This window comes from Mustelus asterias, chromosome 2 (assembly GCF_964213995.1).
Source record: "Mustelus asterias chromosome 2, sMusAst1.hap1.1, whole genome shotgun sequence".
Taxonomy (NCBI): Eukaryota; Metazoa; Chordata; class Chondrichthyes; order Carcharhiniformes; family Triakidae; genus Mustelus; species Mustelus asterias.
Genome location: NC_135802.1, coordinates 97,381,449 through 97,404,282, shown reverse-complemented (window position 1 = coordinate 97,404,282; position 22,834 = coordinate 97,381,449).

Genomic DNA, 22,834 nt, shown 5'->3' with positions numbered 1-22,834 from the left:
TTCTCAATCTTTAATTAAGGTAATATATTTTTGCTATAGTTTTTCAATGAATATTTATTCACGACAGTAAATTAGTTTCTAAATATCAACACTTGCAAACCTCCCCCACACAACACCCTGATAAAAGAGCATTATCGTTTACCCAGAAATGGATAGACAAGAAAACATATTCACAGGACTTCAATAGAATAGGATAGGAACACATGTAAAAAGAGGGCATGTGAAAAGGAGGACTTTAATTACTAACCTTCACAAAAGCGTTGGGGGTCACAAGGCATCTTGGTGGAATCTGCAGAAAGCAACGGTAGGCTGCAAGTTATGGAAAAGTTCATGAGGGACATTGGAACTCTTTGCCCCAGAAGACAAGGGAGGCGGGGCGATTTAATATTTTTAAGGCAGATGTAGATAGGTTCTGTTAGGCGAAGAAATCAAAGGTTATCAGGTGTAGATGGGAATGTGGAACTCAAACTCAAACTGATCAGCCACGATCTTATTAAATGCCAGAGTAGGCTGGAAGGGCCGAATGGCCAATTTTGCTCCTAATTCATATGTTTGTATCCCTGCATGGCATGGGAGCATGCCAATACAGGACCAGTGGAGAGCAATATAGAGCAAGTCACACAAAGATCAGCAGGCATCAGAGATAGCATGTCCTGGTAGATAAACCTCGGAGGCAACATAATAAACAGGGGTGGCACGGTGGCAAAGTGGTTAGCACTGCTGCCTCACAGCGCCAGGGACCCAAGTTCGATTCCCAGGCTTGGGTCACTGTCTATGTGGAGACAGTCTACAGTCTACATTCTCCCCGTGTCTGCGTGGATTTCCTCCTGGTGCTCCGGTTTCCTCCCACAGTCCAAAGATGTGCGGGTTAGGTGAATTGGCCATCGTAAATTGCCCCTTACTGTCAGGAGGACTAGCTTGGGTAAATGCATGGGGTTATTGGGATAGGGCCAGTGTGGGACTGTGGTTGGTGCAGACTTGATGGGCTAAATGGCTTCCTTCTGCACTGAAGGATATTATCTTCTATCTAGGATCCACAGCCTCCAAATCAGCAGGGAGTCAGTCACAGGACTAGGCTATCTGTTGCAAAAGATATCTGGGTTAGAAGCAGTTCAGGGAAAATTTAATAGACTAATTCCAGGAATGGGTGGGTTGTCTTACAAGGAAATGTTTGAGAGGTTATGTTTCTATCCACAACACTCAAGTTTAGAAGAGTAAGAGGTGACTTGATCAAAACCTTTAAGATCCTGAGGGGTATAGACATGCTGGATGTGGAGAGGATGTTTCTTCTTGTCAGGGAATCTAGAACTAGGAGCCACTGTTTAAAAATAAGGTGTCACTCATTTAAGACAGAGATTAGGAGAGTTTTTTTTCTCTCAGAGGGTCATGAGTCTCTGGAACTTTATTCCTTAAAAGGCAGTGAAGCAGTGTCTTTGAATATTTTTAAGGCAGAGCTAGATAGATTCTTGGTTATCAAGGGGGTGAAACGTTGTCAGGGATAGGCAGAAATGTGGGGTTGAGGTTACAGTCAGATCAGCCATGGCCTTATTGAATGGTGGAGCAGGCTTGAAGGGCCGAGTGGCCTACTCCTGCTCCTGATTCATAAGTTTGTATGTACCTACAGCCAATAAGCACCATTGCTGCAGTGATGTCATTTAAGGTGCAGGTTATCGCTGCACAGTTTCTGCCAGATATGCTGCATTACTGTCTTTTGGGAAGTGTGCAGTTGACCTCTGGGGCTGACCAGCTGCCAGTAGATTTCATTCTTTTGGACCTTCACTTGCCTCCACGTTTGGATTTCTGTTCCTGCAATTATTTTGCCAGCCACTGGATTTTTTCCAGCTGCATTCTTTAACCTTCCTAAAGGGTGGCACGGTGGCACAATGGTTAGCACAGCAGCCTCAGAGCACCAGACACCTTAGGTTCAATTCCAGCCTTGGGTGACTGTCTGTGTGGATTTTTCACATTCTCCCCATGTCTGCATGTGTTTCCTCCAGGTGCTCCGGTTTCCTCCCACAGTCCAAATTAGATGGATTGGCCATGATAAATCTCCCCTGGCGTCAGGGAGATTAGCAGGGTAAATGCATGGGGTTCCAGGGATAGGCCTGGGTGGGATTGTTGCCGGTACATTCTCGATGAGCTGAATGGCCTCCTTCTGCATTGTAGGGATTCTATGATACTAGGTTACAATTATGATGGGAATGCTATTTGAAAGCGGGTAGGGACCATAAGTTCCCTGTCTTGAAAAATGTGGAAAGTTCAGACTCATCATGGCAAACTGTCAGTCATTGGTCCTACTGAAAATTGGTGAGCAATGCATCTTCCGCATGTACCTTTCTTTGGTTTACTTAATAATTAGCCCTCACATCTAAGGGAGGAACAGAGAGATCTTGGGGTCCATATCTACAGATCTCTAAAGGTTGCCACTCAAGTGGATAGAGCTGTGAAGAAGGCCTATAGTGTGTTAGCTTTTATTAACAGGGGGTTGGAGTTTAAGAGCCGTGGGGTTATGCTGCAACTGTACTGGACCTTGGTGAGACCACATTTGGAATATTGTGTGCAGTTCTGGTCGCCTCACTATAAGAAGGATGTGGAAGCGCTGGAAAGAGTGCAGAGGAGATTTACCAGGATGCTGCCTGGTTTGGAGGGTAGGTCTTATGAGGAAAGGTTGAGGGAGCTAGGGCTGTTCTCTCTGGAGTGGAGGAGGCTGAGGGGAGACTTAATAGAGGTTTATAAAATGATGAAGGGGATAGATAGAGTGAACGTTCAAAGACTATTTCCTCGGGTGGATGGAGCTATTACAAGGGGGCATAACTATAGGGTTCATGGTGGGAGATATAGGAAGGATATCAGAGGTAGGTTCTTTACGCAGAGAGTGGTTGGGGTGTGGAATGGACTGCCTGCAGTGATAGTGGAGTCAGACACTTGAGGAACATTGAAGCGGTTATTGGATAGGCACATGGAGCACACCAGGATGATAGGGAGTGGGACAGCTTGATCTTGGTTTCAGATAAAGCTCGGCACAACATCGTGGCCCGAAGGGCCTGTTCTGTGCTGTACTGTTCTATGTCCTATGTTCTATGTGCGAGCTAAGAGACTAACAGTGATATTTTTTCCCCATAGGAATGGGTCTGCGAAGTGATCGTTCATCAGTGCAGAATGAGACGGGAGAGCACTGCCTGTAGTTGATAATGATATGTTCTGAACCTGTTTACAGAAATAGAAAACTTAAGTTCAGATAATGGAATCATAATGACTGGTGTTTCTTGTTCCTGAGCTGAAAGAGGCCAAGAGACATTTTCCTGAGTAGTTCTTTGATTCACATGAGACAACAGCACCACCTATCATCCAAACATGTGAATTACAGCTGAGCTGAACTAAGGATTACATTAAAACAGTGATTCACAAACTTTTTTCACTGGGCCGCACTTTCGGAATAAAAATTTGCTCGCGCCACACCGAATTTTTTATTGATAAGAAATACATTCAAAAACAAAAAAAAACAACTCCTAGCAGTGCTTGATTCATAACATAGAACACAACTACTTTATAATATGATCATGGGACATCCAGAAAGTATAAAACAATGCTTGTTTAAACAATGTTTAAACGTTTCTTTGATTGTCCTTGAATCTTCCCGCCACACTTGCCATTCTCTCTCGCCGCACCAGTGTGGCGCGCCGCACCCTTTGGGAACCACTGCATTAAAACAATTTTGGCACAAAGAGACTGCTGTCAACTGGCCAAAATACTTGCCAACACTCTAGAAAAAGCAAAAATGGCATATATGTCTCTCATCAACTCAAAGTCTTGCTAACAAATATATATTCTTTTACAAATAAGAGTAATTATAAATACATTTCGCAAATGATAAGAAACTCTGTTTTCCCACTTGAGTCAGCAGCGACTCAGTTAGTTGGGTCTTGTGAGCTGAATAGCTCATGGCCACATCCCCAAAGACATGTTCTATGGTGAACTTGCTATCGGCCACTAGGACTCCCATATCTGCAATGCAAGGGTATCTGCAAGCGAGTCTTCAAGGGAACAGGATCAGAGACGATGCAGGGGAAGACCTCACTGCTGACCAGAGTACCTGGAGACTAATGTGCAGAAGGCCAGGGAAAAAGCAGAGGACAAAAGAAATGACCAGATGGTGGAACAGAGAGCCTGCCAGAAGAAAAAAATATCAATCAATATCAGGCCAAACCTACTCACGAATCAACCTCTACAATCAGAACAGACAATGTTCAGTATAGAAGTGATATTGTAGCATGAGGTAATACAATGAGGAAGCCTTAAATCACAACAATGTTGATTGATAGTTATAATTATATACAGACAAGCTCAGTACATATACAGGTCTAATCCCACCAACTCCCGGGTTCAGACTGCAGGTTCCACCTACCCGGACCCACACCCAGGAGGGACATACGACCCACGAATGATCGCCCCGTAAGGGGACAAAGCTATCACAAGTGATACACATCCTGGGCACACGATCCATCATCTCCCAAGATGGACAGATGCCATCAAGACAAGGTATGAAACCCCTGCCACTGTGGCAGAAGCATTACAGATAAAAGTAGAGAATTGTGCAGCTTGTTAGTTTGTTACGTGCTACTCCCTCAAATAGAGGAACATTTTATAACAGAGCACAGCCACAGCTAACATGGAGAAGGTCCCATAATAAAAAAGATAACCTTATGTAATGATGCATGTTACAGACTTCACCAAGAACACAAAGGGTAATTATTAACATAGAAAGTTTTACAAAGGCAAGCTGCCCTAGAGCAGCTTTACGGCTGTCCCAGTTCCAATCTGTCTTCTACATGTCTTCTAGACGCCTTCTGCCTAAGAGAGGACTCCACCGCCTGGGGTGATTACCCACTCTCAGTCCCAATTGGTCCCTCAAGCTGGGTGACCTTCTTCACCACAATCACCACACCATTTTGTAATGGTAAAACATGTGAAGCCTGTAAACTTTATAATGTAATAAAGCTAATCAACTTTTAATATATGTTGCAAAATGTTAATATTCATATTGCAGATAATATAAACGTATGAAATTTGTAGAAAAACTAAACAGGGAAAGCAAACAGTTATGTAATTATAATTATGTCTAAAGTTAAATAGTGTCCAGTTCCAGATGTTGCCTGGGACAGGACACTTGGAAAACAGTGGCAGGATCGGACAGAGTCAGCACGGATTTGCGAAAGGGAAATCATGTTTGACAAATCTACTGGAATTCTTCAAGGTTGTAACCAATAAGGTTGGTGCTCCGATTGCATCTGCCAGTTTGAATCCAAACTTATTAAGACTTTTTACCGCCTTAGGGCATGTATAGTCAGATTAAACAGAAATGATTTGCTGTCAGAGGTAAGGGGAATTTTTTTCCTCATGTAGTGAGTTTGATCCGAAATGGTGGTGGAAACAGTTCAATAGTGACTTTCCGAGGGGAATTGAACAAATGCTTAAAAAAGGAACCAGCTGTTGGGCTATAGGAAGAGAGTGGAGAATTGCAATGAATTGGATAGCTCTTTCAAAGAATTAGCATAGGCATGATAGGCTGAGTGGCCTCCTTCTGTTTTCAATATGAAAGTGTTTTGGTAACTCTTGCAAAGGCAGATTTTCAGTCATGGTATTGCTAACAAGCTACTCGAATGGGAATAAGTTACTTCCACAAATACTCTCTAGTCTCAGATTTAAGCAGTGGGTCTTTTCTGGTCAGTAACTAGTATTGTGCAGTAAGAGATTTATTTTTCTAAAGCATTCTCTAAGTATGTTTAAAAGACAAAATGACACACTGAATAGCCAAAATGATAGAGGCATTCAGCTTTTAAAAACTACCTGCTTGACTGAAAAGCCATGTAAGCCTCCATAGCTACCAGCTTTATTCAACATCCAGCAACAAAAAGATCCAGAAGCTTCCACTTATTCCCCTTGATTTAGTAAAATACTTTTGTGTTGTGATGTTTTTCAGGTTGACAGCTTATTGAGTACCTTTCACTTGAACATTTCTTTATAGCTGGATGTGTCAAGAGCCAAATGGATATTTTCGATTCATAAAAGAAACGGGTTGATGGGTTGCGAGAAGAATACATTGAAGGAATACAAAGAGGTTCAATGTGGCTTTTTTCCAATTGCATGGAACTTTAGCAGCTCACTTCAGACAGTTAAACAATATGCTGGGAGCAAATGAAAGAAATGAATTCGCCACTAAAATCAAAACTGTTATGTGGCAATGCAGTCCATGTAGCAATAACACTGTTTCTGCAACAGAGGGCTTTTAGCCACACAGGAAGGCTGGCCTAAAAATAAACTGGATGTGGAGCTGTTGCTGTATAACACACATAGCTCAGTTGTGATAAGGCTTTGAAAGCCCGTGTTGGATGCAGTTAGAGTGGGAAGGGCAAGGAGGAGAATGGAATTGGGTTAAGAGGTGCAAACAAACCTCTAAACTGGCACGAGTTTGAATTCAAACAGCTGCAGTTACTATCTTTAGCTCCATATCCATCTTAGTTTCCCATTCTAAATCTCAAGCAGTGTTGTTCAATCTGCATCACCCTCAGAATAAAATCATTTATTGAGAGAAATCGTTTAATTAAAGTCCATGGTTTAAAGGGAAAGTGCAGAAATGGAAATTGGAGGCACAGTGGCACAGTGGTTAGCACTGCTGCCTCACAGCGGCCAGGGGCCCGGGTTCGATTCCCGGCTTGGGTCATTGTCTGTGGCGTTTGCACATTCTCTCCGTGTCTCCTGGTGCTCCAGTTTCCTCCTACAGTCCAAAGATGTGTGAGTTAGGTGGATTGGTCATGCTAAATTGTCCCTTAGTGTCAGAGGAACTAGCTAGGGTAAATGCATGGTGTTATGGGGATAGGGCCTGGGTGGGATTGTGGTCGGTGAAGACTCAATGGGCCGAATGGACTCCTTCTGCACTGTATGATTCTATGGTTCTGTAATTAAATAGATAAATTTTGGACTTGTTTAGGATGGATATACTGATTTTGCAATGGGTGAAACTAAGGAAGTCATGAAAAATATGTTGCTGGGTGAGGTTCAAGGGGGAGAGGAAGCAGCTGTAGCAATTCAGTGGGCCCTTCGCCACATCATTCTCATGCTGGACTGTATTTATTTCTGTTTGTTACAATCCCTGTAGGAATCTCCATGATACCAATGGAAAAGAAATGCTGGACAGGACTTCACTTTTTAAAACTTTTACTGTAACAAAGCAACTAAAATCACTTTCTTCAAAAAATCTGGTGGGCTCTAACAACATTGAAACAGCAAAAATGGGTCTCATCCAATCCACAATTCCTTGTTCTTCTTGTCTTCAGCTCTCTGCTCTTTCCAATGGTATAAGACAGTCTCTGCTCTATCCTCAGAGATATGCTTTGACAGCAGGATCTGTGTGAACACAGCTAAACAGAAAACGGTTCCATTTGAAGAGAACCGTGCTTGTTTCCTCTTCACACAAATTCTCAATGTGTTCTGAACTGCCAAACAGCAAACTAAGGCTAAAACCTGACCTGACTGCAATTAGCTTTCTATTTACCTTTTGCTTCTTAGCTGTTCAGCCCCATGGCAACCTCAGAGCACATCAACATTTCTTAGAATCCAACGATGTTATCATCAGGAAACCTCTTTCAGGGATAAAAACAGAAAATGCTGGATCAACTCAGCAGGTCCGGAACAAAGAACAAAGAACAAAGAAAATTACAGCACAGGAACAGGCCATTCGGCCCTCCAAGTCTGCACCGACCATGCTGCCCGACTGAACTAAAACCCCCTACCCTTCCAAGGACCATATCCCTCTATCCCCATCCTATTCATATATTTGTCAAGACGCCCCTTAAAAGTCACTACCGTATCTGCTTCCACTACCTTCCCCGGCAACAAGTTCTAGGCACACACCACTCTCTGTGCAAAAAATCTGCCTCGTACATCTCCTTTAAACCTTGCCCCTCGCACCTTAAACCTGTGCCCCCTAGTAATTGACTCTTCCACTCTGGGAAAAAGCTTCTGACTATCCACTCTGTCCATGCCTCTCATAGTCTTGTAGACTTCTATCAGGTCGCCCCTCAACCTTTGTCATTCCAGTGAGAACAAACCAAGTTACTCCAACCTCTCCTCATAGCTAATGCCCTCCATACCAGGCAACATCCTGGTAAATCTTTTCTGTACCTGCTCCAAAGCCTCCACATCCTTCTGGTAGTGTGGCGACCAGAATTGAACACTATATTCCAATTGCAGCCTAACTAAGGTTCTATAAAGCTGCAACATGACTTGCCAATTTTTAAACTCAATGCCCCGGCCGATGAAGGCTAGCATGTAGACATAGAAATCATAGAAATCATAGAAATCATAGAAATCATAGAAACCCTACAGTGCAGAAGGAAGCCATTCGGCCCATCGAGTCTGCACCGACCACAATCCCACCCAGGCCCTACCCCCACATATTTACCCGCTAATCCCTCTAACCTACGCATTTTAGGATTCTAAGGGGCAATTTTTAACCTGGCCAATCAACCTAACCCGCACATCTTTGGACTGTGGGAGGAAACCGGAGCACCCGGAGGAAACCCACGCAGACACGAGGAGAACGTGCAAACTCCACACAGACAGTGACCCAAGCTGGGAATCGAACCCGGGACCCTGGAGCTGTGAAGCAGCAGTGCTAACCACTGTGCTACCGTGCCGCCCAGAATGGGGTATCTATCTCGAGCTCCTCAGTTTACAATCAATTTCTAATTCCCACATTCTTACAGTGTGATCTGGCTTCAAAATAGGGACTATGGGTGCAACCCATTCAGAGAACTGTTCAGGTTTCATGAAACCCAAATCCTCTAATCTTCTTATCTCTACTTCTATTTTATGATGGAGTGCGTACAGCATTGGTTGGGTTGAAAGAGTTTGGGTGCTGACTTGTGATTCAAATAAAATTTACATATATGTACAGAGAGAGAAACAGGGTTAATGCTTCGAGTCCATATCACCCTTCTGCAGAACCTCTTTCAGAATACTTCCCAGCCCCTTTTGGTCTTAAAGGAATGTCACACAAAAGAAAATGCAGACTTTTCCTAAAACACATGGATTATCATATGATATCATCTGGAAGATGGCTAATGTGCTTCCACTTTTCAAGATGGGTGGTAAAGATGAACAAAGGAATCACAGACTGATGAATCTCACATCAATGATAGGGAAACTATTGCAGAATGTTCTGAAGGAGAGAATTAAAACAACACGTGGAAAGATAAGTGTTGATTAAGGATAGTTAGCATGACTTTCTCAGAGGGAGATCATGCCTAACAAATGTGATAGAATTTTTCAAAAATATGATTGTGTGGATGAGGGTAGTGCAGTTGATATATGGATTTTAACAAAGCCTTTGACAAGGTCCCACATGGGAGACTGATTGAGAAGATTGAAGCATATGGAATTCAGGGAAACTTGGCAAGATGGATCTGAAATTGGCTTAGTAATAGGACACAAAGTCATAGAGTCATAGAGGTTTACAGCATGGAAACAGGCCCTCCGGCCCAACTTGTCCATGCCACCAAAGGGTGTTGGTAGAAGGCTATTTGAGTGACTGGAGGCCAGTATCCTGTCGTGTATCACAAGGTTCAGTATTGGATCTCTTATTGTTTGTTATATACATAAATTATATAGATGATGATGTGGAGGGAATGATAAGCAAATTTGCAGATGACATCAGGATTGGTAGGATGGTTAATAGTTATAGGTAACAGGAAGATACAGATTGGTTGGTCAGATGGGCAGAGCAGTGGCAGATGGTAGTTAACCCTGATAAGTGCGAGGTGATGCACTTTGGTAGAAGTAGGTTAGATTCTCCAATTTTGAGTTGATTAAATCATTGGATTTTTCCATCCCTTTTTGTGTCACCAAATCGAGCTGTGCACATCTGGATGACACAGTCTGAAGTTGAATATTTAAAGGGCTAATAATGCAGGAATGTACTTTGGAGGAGCTAGGTGATGTTTATAATATATTCACAGAGAGCAAGAGCTAACACTCAGGTCCAGTGATGTGTCTCCAGCATTACACCTTGGTGCAGTAAGAACAGATGGGAGATACCCAGCAATGGGAGGAAGAAACATGCATCTCTCACCAATATTCTTGTGGTCGGAGGTGGCTAAGGAGCTGAACAGCAGGAGCATTGTTCCCAGGCCTTGGATCCAGTACAGGAAACAATTCCATCACTTAATTTGATCAGAAAAGTAGGTATATTTGCTGATCCACCTCCATCCTGTGGTGTACAGTCTCACATCACCACCCTCACTCTGTCCTGCCAAACCCAGTGCCCCACTCCTCACAGCCATGTAGTTTCAGTACCATCCATCCTTCATATTCTGTGCACTTCTTCACCTTCCCATGTGTACATCCAACGCTGACCCCGATCCTTATACAATGTACACAGATAGACAGGCAAAGGAGATTCCAGGAACAGATAACTGGAAGAGATGATAGGGTGTTAAAAGTAGAGGAGATTGTAGCGGCATAGACCAGAGGAGATTGCAGTGCTAAAGAAGTGGAAAAGATCACAGGAACATCCAGATAGAGGAGATTACAGAATTATTGAAGTGAAAATGACAAGAGAATACAGATGGAAGAGACTATGGGACATCCAAACTGAGGAGGTTACAGGGACATATAAATCTAGCTAGACTGAATAAGATGTTCAGCTATATTCATAGGCCAATTGATAGTAAGATGAGGATATTATAATATTATGAAAGGTTTAGATAAAGTGGATATAGAAAATATTTTCCTCTTGTGAAGAAGAGTTTAAATATAGGCCATCAATATAAGACCTTGGATATGCCTCAGAGGATAGCTTTTGTCTTCACATCTGATAGGGGATAGCGAAGCTTAGGATAGTTTACAGACGAGGGACACTAGACTATTTTCAAATATAAGGCATCTTAGTTACTAAAATGGGTAAATAGAGCTGGGCTTTGCATTTAGATAAGTGTCGATTTAGGGATGATCTGAACAGGAACATAGAGACAAGAGTAGATCATTTAGACCCGTGAGCCTAGTCTGCCCTTCAGTGAGAACATGGCTGATCTGTGACCTAACTCTGCATGCTCCATTGAAGTATAAATGATAAAGAAGGGAATGCCTTGTATTCCAGTTGAAAATTTGTTCCAAATTAATAGATTAGGATGAGCAGTCATCATTTTAAGTTGTGCAAGGCAAGATAGATTGTGTGATGCAGTGGATAGCATCCCTGCCTCTGAACCAGAAGATCTGGTTTCAAATCCCACTCCAGGACTTGATGGCCAAGGAAGTGGTCAAATTGGTTAAGGTCCTTGTAAATCCTTCCAATGCATGTGAATAGCCGACATAAGAATGGGGGAGATTCCTGGTCAGCCACGTGATGGAAGGAAACTAGAGCCTCTATCATCACTACTATCACTAGCTCCAGACTACAACATGCATGTAAAAGTAAATGTTGTACAGCAACTCCCTAGCGAAACTGGAATCAATGGGTATCAGGGGGCCAACACTCTGCTGGTTGGAGTCATACCTGACACATAGGAAGGTGGTTGTGGTTGTGGAGGGTCAGTCATCTCAGCTCCAGGACATCCCTGCAGGACTCCCTCAGGGTAGTGTCCTAGGACCAACCATCTTCCACTGCTTCATTAATGACCTTCCCTCCATCATAAAGTCAGAAGTGGGGATGTTCGACGATGATTGCACAATGTTCAGCACCATTCATGACTTCTCAGATACTGAAGCAGTCCATATTCAAATGCAATAAGATCTGGACAATATCCAGACTTGGGCTGACAAGTGGCGAGTAACATTCGTGCCACATAAATGCCAGGCAATGACCATCACCAATAAGAGACACTCTAACCACCACCCCTTGACATTCAATGGTGTAACCATCACTGAATCCCCCACTGTCAACATCCTTGGGGTTACCATTGACCAGAAACTCACCTGGACTCATCACATAAACACAATGGTTGCAGGAGCAAGTCAGAGGCTTGGAATATGCGGTGAGTAACTCACCTCCTGACTCCCCAAAGTCTATCCACCATCTGCAAGGCACAAGTCAGGAGTGTGATGGAATACTCCCCACTTGCCTGGATGGGTGCTGCTCCAACAACACTCAAGAAGCTTGACACCATCCAGGACAAAGCAGCCCACTTGATTGGCATCACATCTACAAACATTCAATCCCTCCACCAGCTACACTCAGTAGCAGCAGTGTGTACCATCTACAAGATGCACTGCAGCAATTCACCAAAGATCCTTAGACAGCACCTTTCAAACCCACGACTACTTCCATCTGGAAGGACAAGGGCAGCAGATACATGAGAACACCATCACCTGCAAGTTCCCCTCCAAGCCACTCACCATCCTGACTTGGAAATATATCGCCGATCCTTCGCAGTCGCTGGATCAAAATCCTGGAATTCTCTCCCTAACAGCATTGTGGGTCAACCCACAACACGTGGACTGCAGCGATTCAAGAAGGCAGCTCACCACCACCTTCTCAAGGGCAACTAGGGATGGGCAATAAATGCTGGCCAGCCAGTGACACCCATGTCCCACGAATGAATAAAAAAATCTCAGGCTGACTCCTTGGCTCAGTTGGCTGGATGGCCGATGTGGATCAGATTTCTGCATTTGGGACCTGCGTCCTTGCCCTACCCGTGATGAAGGTTGTGAGGCTGTGGAGCTGAGGTCAAACCTGCCTTCAGTCAGAAATCTCAGGAAGCGGCTGGATGTCAGAAGTTGAAATTTTGCCCAGAAAATGGTAGATCTGGAAAAGGCTGCCATCTTGTGTGGTGGATGTTCATTGCTGAATTGCTTCAAGCCAGAGCTTGACCTGTTTCTGGCTGGGACAGATGTCATCTTCCAAAAGAGAATTCTGCAGGGAATTCAAAGCCAATATTTTGATCACCTGAATGAAACAGATAGGAAGTTCCCGGATACTTTTCCCAAATTGGTTTGGGTTTTTTCCTGTATTTTTGCCACACTCAGGAGATCACATAGTTTTGAGTGCGGTGGAGAAAGGATATGTTGTGATAACCCATGTGTTTTAGGAAAAGTTTGCATTTACTATTGTGTGCCAATCCTTTACGATCAAACAGGCTGGAAAGAAGATGTGTAGAAGGTGATATGGACTAGAGGCATTACAAAGAACAAAGAACAATACAGCACAGGAACAGGCCCTTCGGCCCTCCAAGCCCGCGCCGCTCCCCGGTCCAGGATTGAATCCTGAATCCAGGATCCCCGCCCAATTTTCCAACCTATCTACATCCTAATATCCTATCCACCGAGCTGTCCCTCACAGCTACGATGCTTTGTTCATCACAACCTATTAACTCACCCCCACCCCCCCATTCCAGACCATGTGATCTCCAGGGAGAGGCGAAAACCCAGAGTGAAAACCCCAGGGCCAATATGGGGAAAAAAAATCTGGGAAATTCCTCTCAATTAATCCTGTTTCTCTTTCTACCGATACTTACAGACCTGCTGAGTTGATCCAGCATTTCCTGTTTTTACTTCTGAAAGAGGTTTCCTGATTATAACACCGTTGGGTTCTTAGAAATGCCAATGTGGCCTGAGAACAGCTCAGAAGCAAAAGGTAACCAGAAACACAAGAACGAGTGGAAGTAAGCTCATATACCACAGAGAGGCATTGCTTCAATCATTTTAAAAGATCTTCAAACAGTTTTTAAAATTTTAGAAATAGACATGAGGACATCTATATCGATTTTATTAAAATTTACAAGGTGAGAGATTTTAATTCCCTCACAGTATGCTGCTGGATAATCAAAGTCCATACCTGAGATCTCTGCAGCAGAGCTTGTCTGAGACCTTGTACCCTGGCAGGGTGAGGTGGTGCGGGTGTGCGGGGGGGGGGAGGGGGGGGGGGGTGGTGGCTAGCACACAAGCTATCCTTTTTGCCTGCCTTGCCTGCAATCCACTTGTGCCCAATTTCTCACCATATGCTGATCCTGATTCTATGCATCCCTCTAAAGTTTGTGCAAAGCCAGCATATGAGCTTACTTCCATAAAAAACAGGACAAATCCAACCCGGCTAATTACCGCCCAATCAGTCTACTCTCGGTCATCAGTAAAATAATGGAAGGGGTCATCGACAGTGCTATCAAACAGCACCTGCTTGGCAATAACCTGCTCAGTGATGCCCAGTTTGGGTTTCGCCAGGGTCACTCAGCTCCTGACCTCATTACAGCCTTGGTTCAAACATGGCAAAAGAGCTGGATTCCAGAGGTGAGGTGAGAGTGACAGCCCTTGACATCAAGGCCACATTCGACTGAGTGTGGCATCAAGTGAAACTGGAATCAATGGGTATCAGGGGGCAAACTCTCCGCTGGTTGGAGTCATATCTGGTACATAGGATGATGGTTGTGATTGTGGAGGGTCAGTCATTTTAACTCAAGGACATCTCTGCAGGAGTCCCTCAGGGTAGTGCTCTAGGCCCAACAATCTTCAGCTGCTTCATCAATGACCTTCCCTCCATTAAAAGGTCATAAGTGGGGATGTTCGCCGATGATTGCACAATGTTCAGCACCATTCGTGACTCCTCAAATACTGAAGCAGTCCATGTTCAAATGGACAATATCCAGGCTTGGGCTGACAAGTGGCAAGTAACATTCGCGCCACACAAATGCCAAGCAATGACCATTGCCAATAAGTGACACTCAAACCACAGCCCCTTAACATTCAATGGTGTAACCATCACTGAATCCCCCACTGTCAACATTCTTGGGGTTACCATTGACCAGACACTCAACTGGACTCACCACATAAACACAGTGGCTACAAGAGCAGGTCAGAGGCTAGGAATACTGTGGCGAATAACTCACCTCCTGACTCCCCAATGCCTGTCCACCACCTACAAGACACAAATCAGGAGTGTGATGGAATATTCTCCACTTGCCTGGATGGATGCAGCGCCAACAACACTCAAGGAGCTCGACAGCATCCAGGACAAAGCATCCCGCTTGATTGGCACCATATCCACAAACATCCATTCCCTTCACCACCGATACTCAATAGCAGCTGTATATACTATCTAAAAGATGCACTGAAGAAATTCACCAAAGAGCCATAGACAGCACCTTCCAAACCCACAACCATTTCCATCTAAAAGGACAAGAGCAGCAGATACATGGGAACACCACCACCTGCAAGTTCCCCTCCATGCCATTCACCATCCTGACTTGAAAATATATGACTGTTCCTTCTCAGTCGCTGAGTCAAAATCCTGGAATTCCCTCCCTAATACGCCAAGTGGACTGCAGCTCTTCAAGAAGGTAGCTCACCACCACCTTCTCAACGGCAACCAGGGATGGGCAATAAATGCTGGCCAGCCAGTGACGCCCACATCCCATGAATGAATTTTTAAAAATCAGTTAATGCATCTTAACACATGGTGGTGGTGAGCTGCCTTCTTGAATCGTTGCAATCTACATGCTGTGGGTTGACCCACAATGCCGTGAGGCAGGGAATTCCAGGATTTTGACACAGGGACTGCGAAGGAATGGCGATATTTTTCCAAGTTGGTTTGGTGAGTCAGCAAGAGGATGCCTTCTGCCCCAGAAGCCTCAGCTGAACCGGTATCCGAGGTCACCATCGCAGATGCCAGATCAGTCTTCTTGAAAGTTAATCCATGGAAAGCGACTGGCCCGGATAGGGTATCCAGATGAGTACTCAGATCCTGCACGGAGCAGCTGGCAGGGGTATTCGCAGACATCTTTAACCTTCCCTTACACTGATCTGAGGTCTCTACCTGCTTCAAGAAGATGACCATCATCCCTGTACCAAAGAAAGGTCAGGCAGCGTGTCTTAATGACTATCGTCCGTTAGCTTTGACACCCATCATTATGAAGTTCTTCAAAAGGTTAGTCATGGTATGAATCAATTCCAGCCTCATAGACTGCCTGGATCCACCAAAGTTCACCAATCACTGCAACAGATCCATAGCAGGCGCCATCTCCCTGGCCCTACACTCAACGCTGGAACACCTGGATAACAAAGACACTTATGTCAGACTCCTATTTATTGAATACAGCTCAGCTTTCAACACCATTATTCCCACAAAACTCATCTCACTTAGGTCTTGGCTCCACCTTTGCGACTGGACCCTGAACTTCCTAATCCACAGACCACAATCAGTAAAAACAGGCAACGACACCTCCCCCACGATTATCCTCAACACCAGTACCCCACTAGGCTGTTATTCTACTCCTTATACACTAATGACTGTGTAGCCAAATTTCACTCCAACTCCGTTTTCAAGTTTGCTGATGACACCACCGTAGTGGGTCAGAGCTCAAGCAATGATGAGATGGAGTGCAGGAAAGAGATAGAGAATCTGGTGAAATGGTGTGACAACAATAATGTCAGTAAAACGAAGGAGATTGTCATTGACTTCAGGAAGCATAGTGGAAAACATGCCCATGCCTACATCAACAGGGATGAACTGGAAATCTTTGAGAGTTTCAAGTTTCTAGGTGTCCAGATCACCAGTAACCTGTTCTGGTCCCTCCACGCCGACGCTATAATTAAGAAAATCCACCAATGCCTCAACTTTTTCAGGAGGCTAAGGAAACTCAGCATGTCTGCAACAACTCTCCCCAATTTTTACAGATGCACCATAGAAAGCATCCTTTCCAGATGTATCACAGCTCTGACCAAGAAACTACAAAGGATTGTGAACATAGCCCAGTCCATCAGGCAAACCAGCCTCCCTTCTATTGACTCTGTCGACACTTCCCGCTGCCTTGAGAAAGCAGCCAACATAATCAAGGACCCCACGCACCCCAGACATACTCTCTTCCACCTTCTTCCATCGAGAAAAAGATACAAAAGTCTGAGGTCACGTACCAACCGACTCAAGAACAGCTTCTTCCCGGCTGCTGTCAGACTTTTGTATGGACTTACCTTATATTAAGTTGACCTTTCTCTGCACCCTAGCTATGACTGTAACACTATATTCTGCACCCTCTCCTTTCCTTCTCCTCTATGTGTTCTATGAACGGCATGCTTTGTCTGTATAGCATGCAAGAACAATACTTTTCACTGTATACCAATACATGTGACAATAATAAATCAAATCAAAGTGAGTGGTTTGGAGGAAAACTTGCATGAAGTGTTCTTCCCATGTATCTCCTGCCCTGGTCTTTCTAAATGGAAGTGATCATGGGTTTGGAAAGTGCTGTCTAAGGATCTTCGGTGAATTTCTGCAGTGCATCTTGTACATAGTACATACTGCTACTACTGAGTGTCGTTGGTGAAGAGATTGGATGTTTGTGGATTTGGTGCCAATCAAGCGGGCTGCTTTTTCCTGGATGGTGTCAAGTCTCTTGAGTGTTGTTGGAGCTGCACCCATCCAGGCAAGTGGGGAGTATCCCATCACACTGCTGACTTGTGCCTTATAGTGGTGGATAAACTCTGGGGTGTCAGGAGGTGAATTACTCGACACAGTATTCCTAGCCTCTGTCCTGCTCTTTGTACACAAGAAGAAGTCTAACAACACCAGGTTAAAGTCCAACAGGTTTACTTGGTAGCAAAAGCCACTAGCTTTCGGAGCGCTGCCCCTTCGTCAGGTGAGTGAGAGTTCTATTCACAAACAGGGCATATAAAGACACAAACTCAATTTACAAAATAATGGTTGGAATGCGAGTCTTTACAGGTAATCAAGTCTCAAAGGTACAGACAATGTGAGTGGAGAGAGCATTAAGCTGGACATCAATGACATGTTGAAGGCTCTGGAGAAGATGTCGTAGCTTCTCCGCTCAGGACAGGACAGTTAGTGAGATTTTGCAAGCCCAGGAAAGTCATGGGGGTTACAGATAGTGTGACATGAACCCAAGATCCCGGTTGAGGCCATCCTTATGTGTGCAGAACTTGGCTATCAGTCTCTGCTCAGCGACTCTGCACTGTCGTGTGTCGTGAAGGCCGCCTTGGACAACGCTTACCCGAAGATCAGAGGCCGAATACCCGTCACCGCTGAAGTGTTCCCCAACAGGAAGAGAACACTGTTACCTGGTGATTGTCGAGCGGTGTTCATTCATCCACTGTCGTAGCGTCTGCATGGTCTCCCCAATGTACCATGCCTCGGGACATCCTTTCCTGCAGCGTATCAGGTAGACAACATTGGCCGAGTTGCAAGAGTATGTACTGTGTACCTGGTGGATGGTGTTCTCACGTGAGTTGATGGCATCCATGTCGATGATCTGGCACGTCTTGCAGAGGTTGCTGTGGCAGGGTTGTGTGGTGTCGTGGTCACTGTTCTCCTGAAGGCTGGGTAGTTTGCTGCAGACAATAGTCTGTTTGAGGTTGTGCGGTTGTTTGAAGGCAAGAAGTGGGGGTGTGGGGACGGCCTTGGCGAGATGTTCGTCTTCATCAATGACATATTGAAGGCTCCGGAGAAGATGTCATAGCTTCTCCGCTCCGAGGAAGTACTGGACAACGTAGGGTACTCTGTCCGCCGTCTCCAGAGTACCCTTCAGAGTACCGCCGTCTCTACAGAGTACCCTTCGTCATCCAGTACTTCCCCGGAGTGGAGAAACTACGACATCTTCTCTGGAGCCTTCAATCTGTCATTGATGAAGACAAACATCTCACCAAGGCCATCCCCATACCCCCACTTCTTGCCTTCAAACAATCGCACAACCTCAAACAGACCATTGTCCGCAGCAAACTACCCAGCCTTCAGGAGAACAGTGACCACGACACCACACAACCCTGCCACAGCAACCTCTGCAAGATGTGCCGGATCATCGACACGGATGCCATCATCTCACGTGAGAACACCATCCACCAGGTACACGGTACCTACTCTTGCAACTCGGCCAACGTTGTCTACCTGATACGCTGCAGGAAAGGATGTCCCGAGGCATGGTACATTGGGGAGACCATGCAGATGCTACGACAGCGGATGAATGAACACTGCTCGACAATCACCAGGCAAGAGTGTTCTCTTCCTGTTGGGGAACACTTCAGCGGTCACGGGCATTCGGCCTCCGATCTTCGGGTAAGCGTTCTCCAAGGCGGCCTTCACGACACAGCAGAGTCGCTGAGCAGAGACTGATAGCCAAGTTCCGCACACATGAGGACTGCCTCAACCGAGATCTTGTGTTCATGTCACACTATCTGTAACCCCCATGACTTGCCTGGGCTTGCAAAATCTCACTAACTGTCCTGTCTGGAGACAATACACATCTCTTTAACCTGTGCTTAACGCTCTCTCCACTCACATTGTCTGTACCTTTGAGACTTGATTACCTGTAAAGACTCGCATTCCAACCATTATTTTGTAAATTGAGTTTGTGTCTTTATATGCTCTGTTTGTGAACAGAACTCCCACTCACCTGACGAAGGAGCAGCAAGCGATCTGAAAGCTAGTGGCTTTTGCTACCAAATAAACCTGTTGGACTTGAAACCTGGTGTTGTTAGACTTCTTACTGTGTTTACCCCAGTCCAACTCCAGCATCTCCACATCATGACTGCTCTTTGTAGCCACTGTATTTATGTGGTGAGTCCAGTTCAGTTTCTGGTCAATGGTAATCCCGAGGATATTGACAGTGGGGCATCCAGTGATGGTAACACCATTGAATGTCAAGGTGTGGTGGTTAGATTGCCTCTTATTGGTGATGGGGCAGGAAAATCCAATGAGCGGGAAGAGCTAAAATATCTCGCCCAAAGTTACTGAGTAAAAGTATGGCCGAGTCCTAGCCTTGTTGAGTAGCAGTTAGAGAGACTGGTGACAGTGAGGAAGGCTGTAGTCAACTCTGATATCCCCATCATCATCATCCACATTGCTTACTCCAACGCATGAGGTTGCATACTTATCCAGCTGAGAGTATACCATATATTCGAAACACCATCAAGGCATTGTTTGTATGAATGAAAATGTACTTGCTATGAAAAGGTTCTACCGTTTGTTTCACAAAATATGAAGAGTGAATTCTTGAAGGAGTTTGGGCAGTAATCCAATTTCAAGTTTTCCAAACATTTGTACAAAGTTAAAAAACTGCTGAAATTCAAACTGAAGACAGGTTTTGTTGATTTTCTTTCAAATGTGCTTACGTCGCCAATATCAGACTCAAAACTTATTTTGTAGGAGAAGGATAAACACAAGATATGGGAAAGATTCTGTTCCTTATCTACAGTCAGTCTGTATGGTTATGGTGCTGTCTTTTTAAGAAGCTGGTATCTCTCTTTAACTCTTTTGGTCTTAGAATCATAGTTGTACCAAAAGATAGTAAAATCTTGGGTAAGAAATCGCTTACAAAATAAAATAAATGTGAATGTCAGGCACAACCGAACAGGTTATTTTTGAAAAAAATATGTTTATAAAAAAAAATAACAAAAGATGGTAATACTTGGGATCAAGAATGGATGTTCAATCTCCGCTTTAAAGATATCATGAAAACAGTTTATTGGACTATAAGGTTTCTCATCTCCAGGGCTCATGAATGAGATAAGATGGTAACTAGTGTAAGATGGGATGAGGAAATGATTGAAGGTAGGAGATAAAAACAAAACAACAAATGGAAATTTGAATAATTCACACTTGGGTGTGGTTCAATTTGATATTCAAATATATTTTAGTGAAATGAAAATGTAGTTGAGACGAGTAGGTTAACAACTTTCCCTTGGCGTTAATTATTTCTTTGCCTACGAACTCTAAGAGAACTGAATTGATGGTCTGTGACATTGTGACCGGGCGGGGAGGGATCAGCTGAGACCCTGAGAACTGTGTAAGACATTGGACCTGCTTTTGTTAAAACTATGGCTGGTACCCATTTCTCACTCATGGCATAACTACACACTAACACTCAATCGCCTTGTTAAAATGAACATTGTTTTTGCCCTTACATCTCGTTTAGCAACATGAGATTATTGTTGACACTGTACTATCTCTGAAGTTTCTGAAGGTAATAACAAATCAAACTTCCACTTTAAGGGTAGTAATTCAGGTGAATTTTGGGTATTCGCAAGAGCAGTGTTTCTATGAGATGACAAAGGCGATAATGAACCTTTCTCTTTTGAAGCTTTTAAAAAACGTTTCAAGGATTGTGCGAATCTTTCAGCTAATCCATTGGTTGTTGGATGATAAGGTGTGATTTTATATGCTGAATACCATTTACTTTGGGATAATTCTCAAAACTCTTGTGAAGTACAGTAAGAAGTCTCACAACACCAGGTTAAAGTCCAACAGGTTTATTTGGAATCACGAGCTTTCGGAGCGCTGCTCCTTCCTCAGGTGAGTCCCCACAGTGGTATTTATGTATTTAATATACTACCTTTATACGACATCTCCCCTCATCTCTCTGACTCAATAAATATTATTTAAAGTCTCTTGCCAGAATTTTACCACCTCGCCCACCCCAGAATCGGGGTGGGCAAGGCACGCAGAATGGCATTCTCCGTTGGCCTTGGGCAGCATCTTACGAGCCTTGGGCGGGTGAGGCGGTAAAATTCCGGCATCTGTCTTCATCTCTGGTTCACGTAGATCGGCATTGTGGTAGTTTCACCAATCTCCCTAACCTTGTTTGGATGTAGGTCTGAGCTAATGTAGGGATTCAGGTTCTCCATGTTCTTTCTTGCACTCTGCAGAGAAGCATGTGAATCTTCAGAGAATATTGATTCTTTTTCAGGTGGCCTTCCTGATCACATCGGTAGTTGTCAATTCTACTGATAGTCTTCTTGCTGTCGATACGAGTGGCTTCTATTTCTTCTCATTATTCCATTCTCAGCCTCCACAAGATATAGAGTCTTGGGTTTTGTGTCTTTTCCACTACTTGACTTACTCAATTCTGGGGTGGAATTTTACTGGCTGGCCCTGCCTATCGCTGGGCAGAGCAAGCCGCTAAAATCACGCAAGAGCCAAAAAATCAGGATCACACCCAATTTCTCAGCTCTCACAATTTTACGAGAGTTGGATTTCTGGTGCGATCAGCCTCTTACCGGAAATGGGCAAGAGGCTGAATAATTTATTTAAATATATTGAAATTCTGATTTGCACGTGTTTAGTGAGCCCGAGCTCAATTGTCCAGGCTCGCCTGCCTTTATGGCCTCGCCAGAAAGGTTCTCTTTGGTGAGGAGAACACTTGCTCTCCACGAACGGGGAACAGTCGTGTTGACCTTGCCGGTGGAACCAGAGGCCATTAAGGCCCCTAGGGGACGCTGAGGGCAAAGGGAGTGCCACTTGGACAGTGCCAGACTGGCAGTGCCAGCCTGGCACTGGGGTAATTCGTTGCATGGGGTGGTGCCTTCTGGGGGCAGGCCTATGGGAGCAGAGTCTATGGTGCGGAGCCTATGTGGGCAGGGCCTCTGGGAGCAGGCCCTGAAGGACAGCCCAACTGGGGGAGGGTGGCCTGCTGTGCACTCTGCAACGGGATCAGATTGGCGGGGGGGGGGGGCCTGCTGCCACTCTGCAGTTGCAATCAGATCAGGGGAGTGGGGGTCCGATCGGCCTTGGTGGCAGGTCGGGGGCCGCATGCGTTGTGGGGTTTGCGATCGGCCATGGGCCCCTGCTATTGCGGGGGGGAAGGGGTAGCTGGTTGAGGTTGCCTGCAGGAGCAGAGCCCTGACAGCTCACTCTCTCTCTCTGACAGACCCCTGCAGTTGCTATTGAGCATATGCATAATCAAAGGACTGCACATGCACAGTAGCTCCCTCTACAGGCTGGCTGGTGAATTAAGCTCAGCCCACTGCCTGCAGCAGCTAGAAACAGTCTACACCATTTTTCCAATGACGAAGGGCCCGATTTTACCAAACCTTCGCACCCGAAATGACGGTAAAGTTGGGCGTC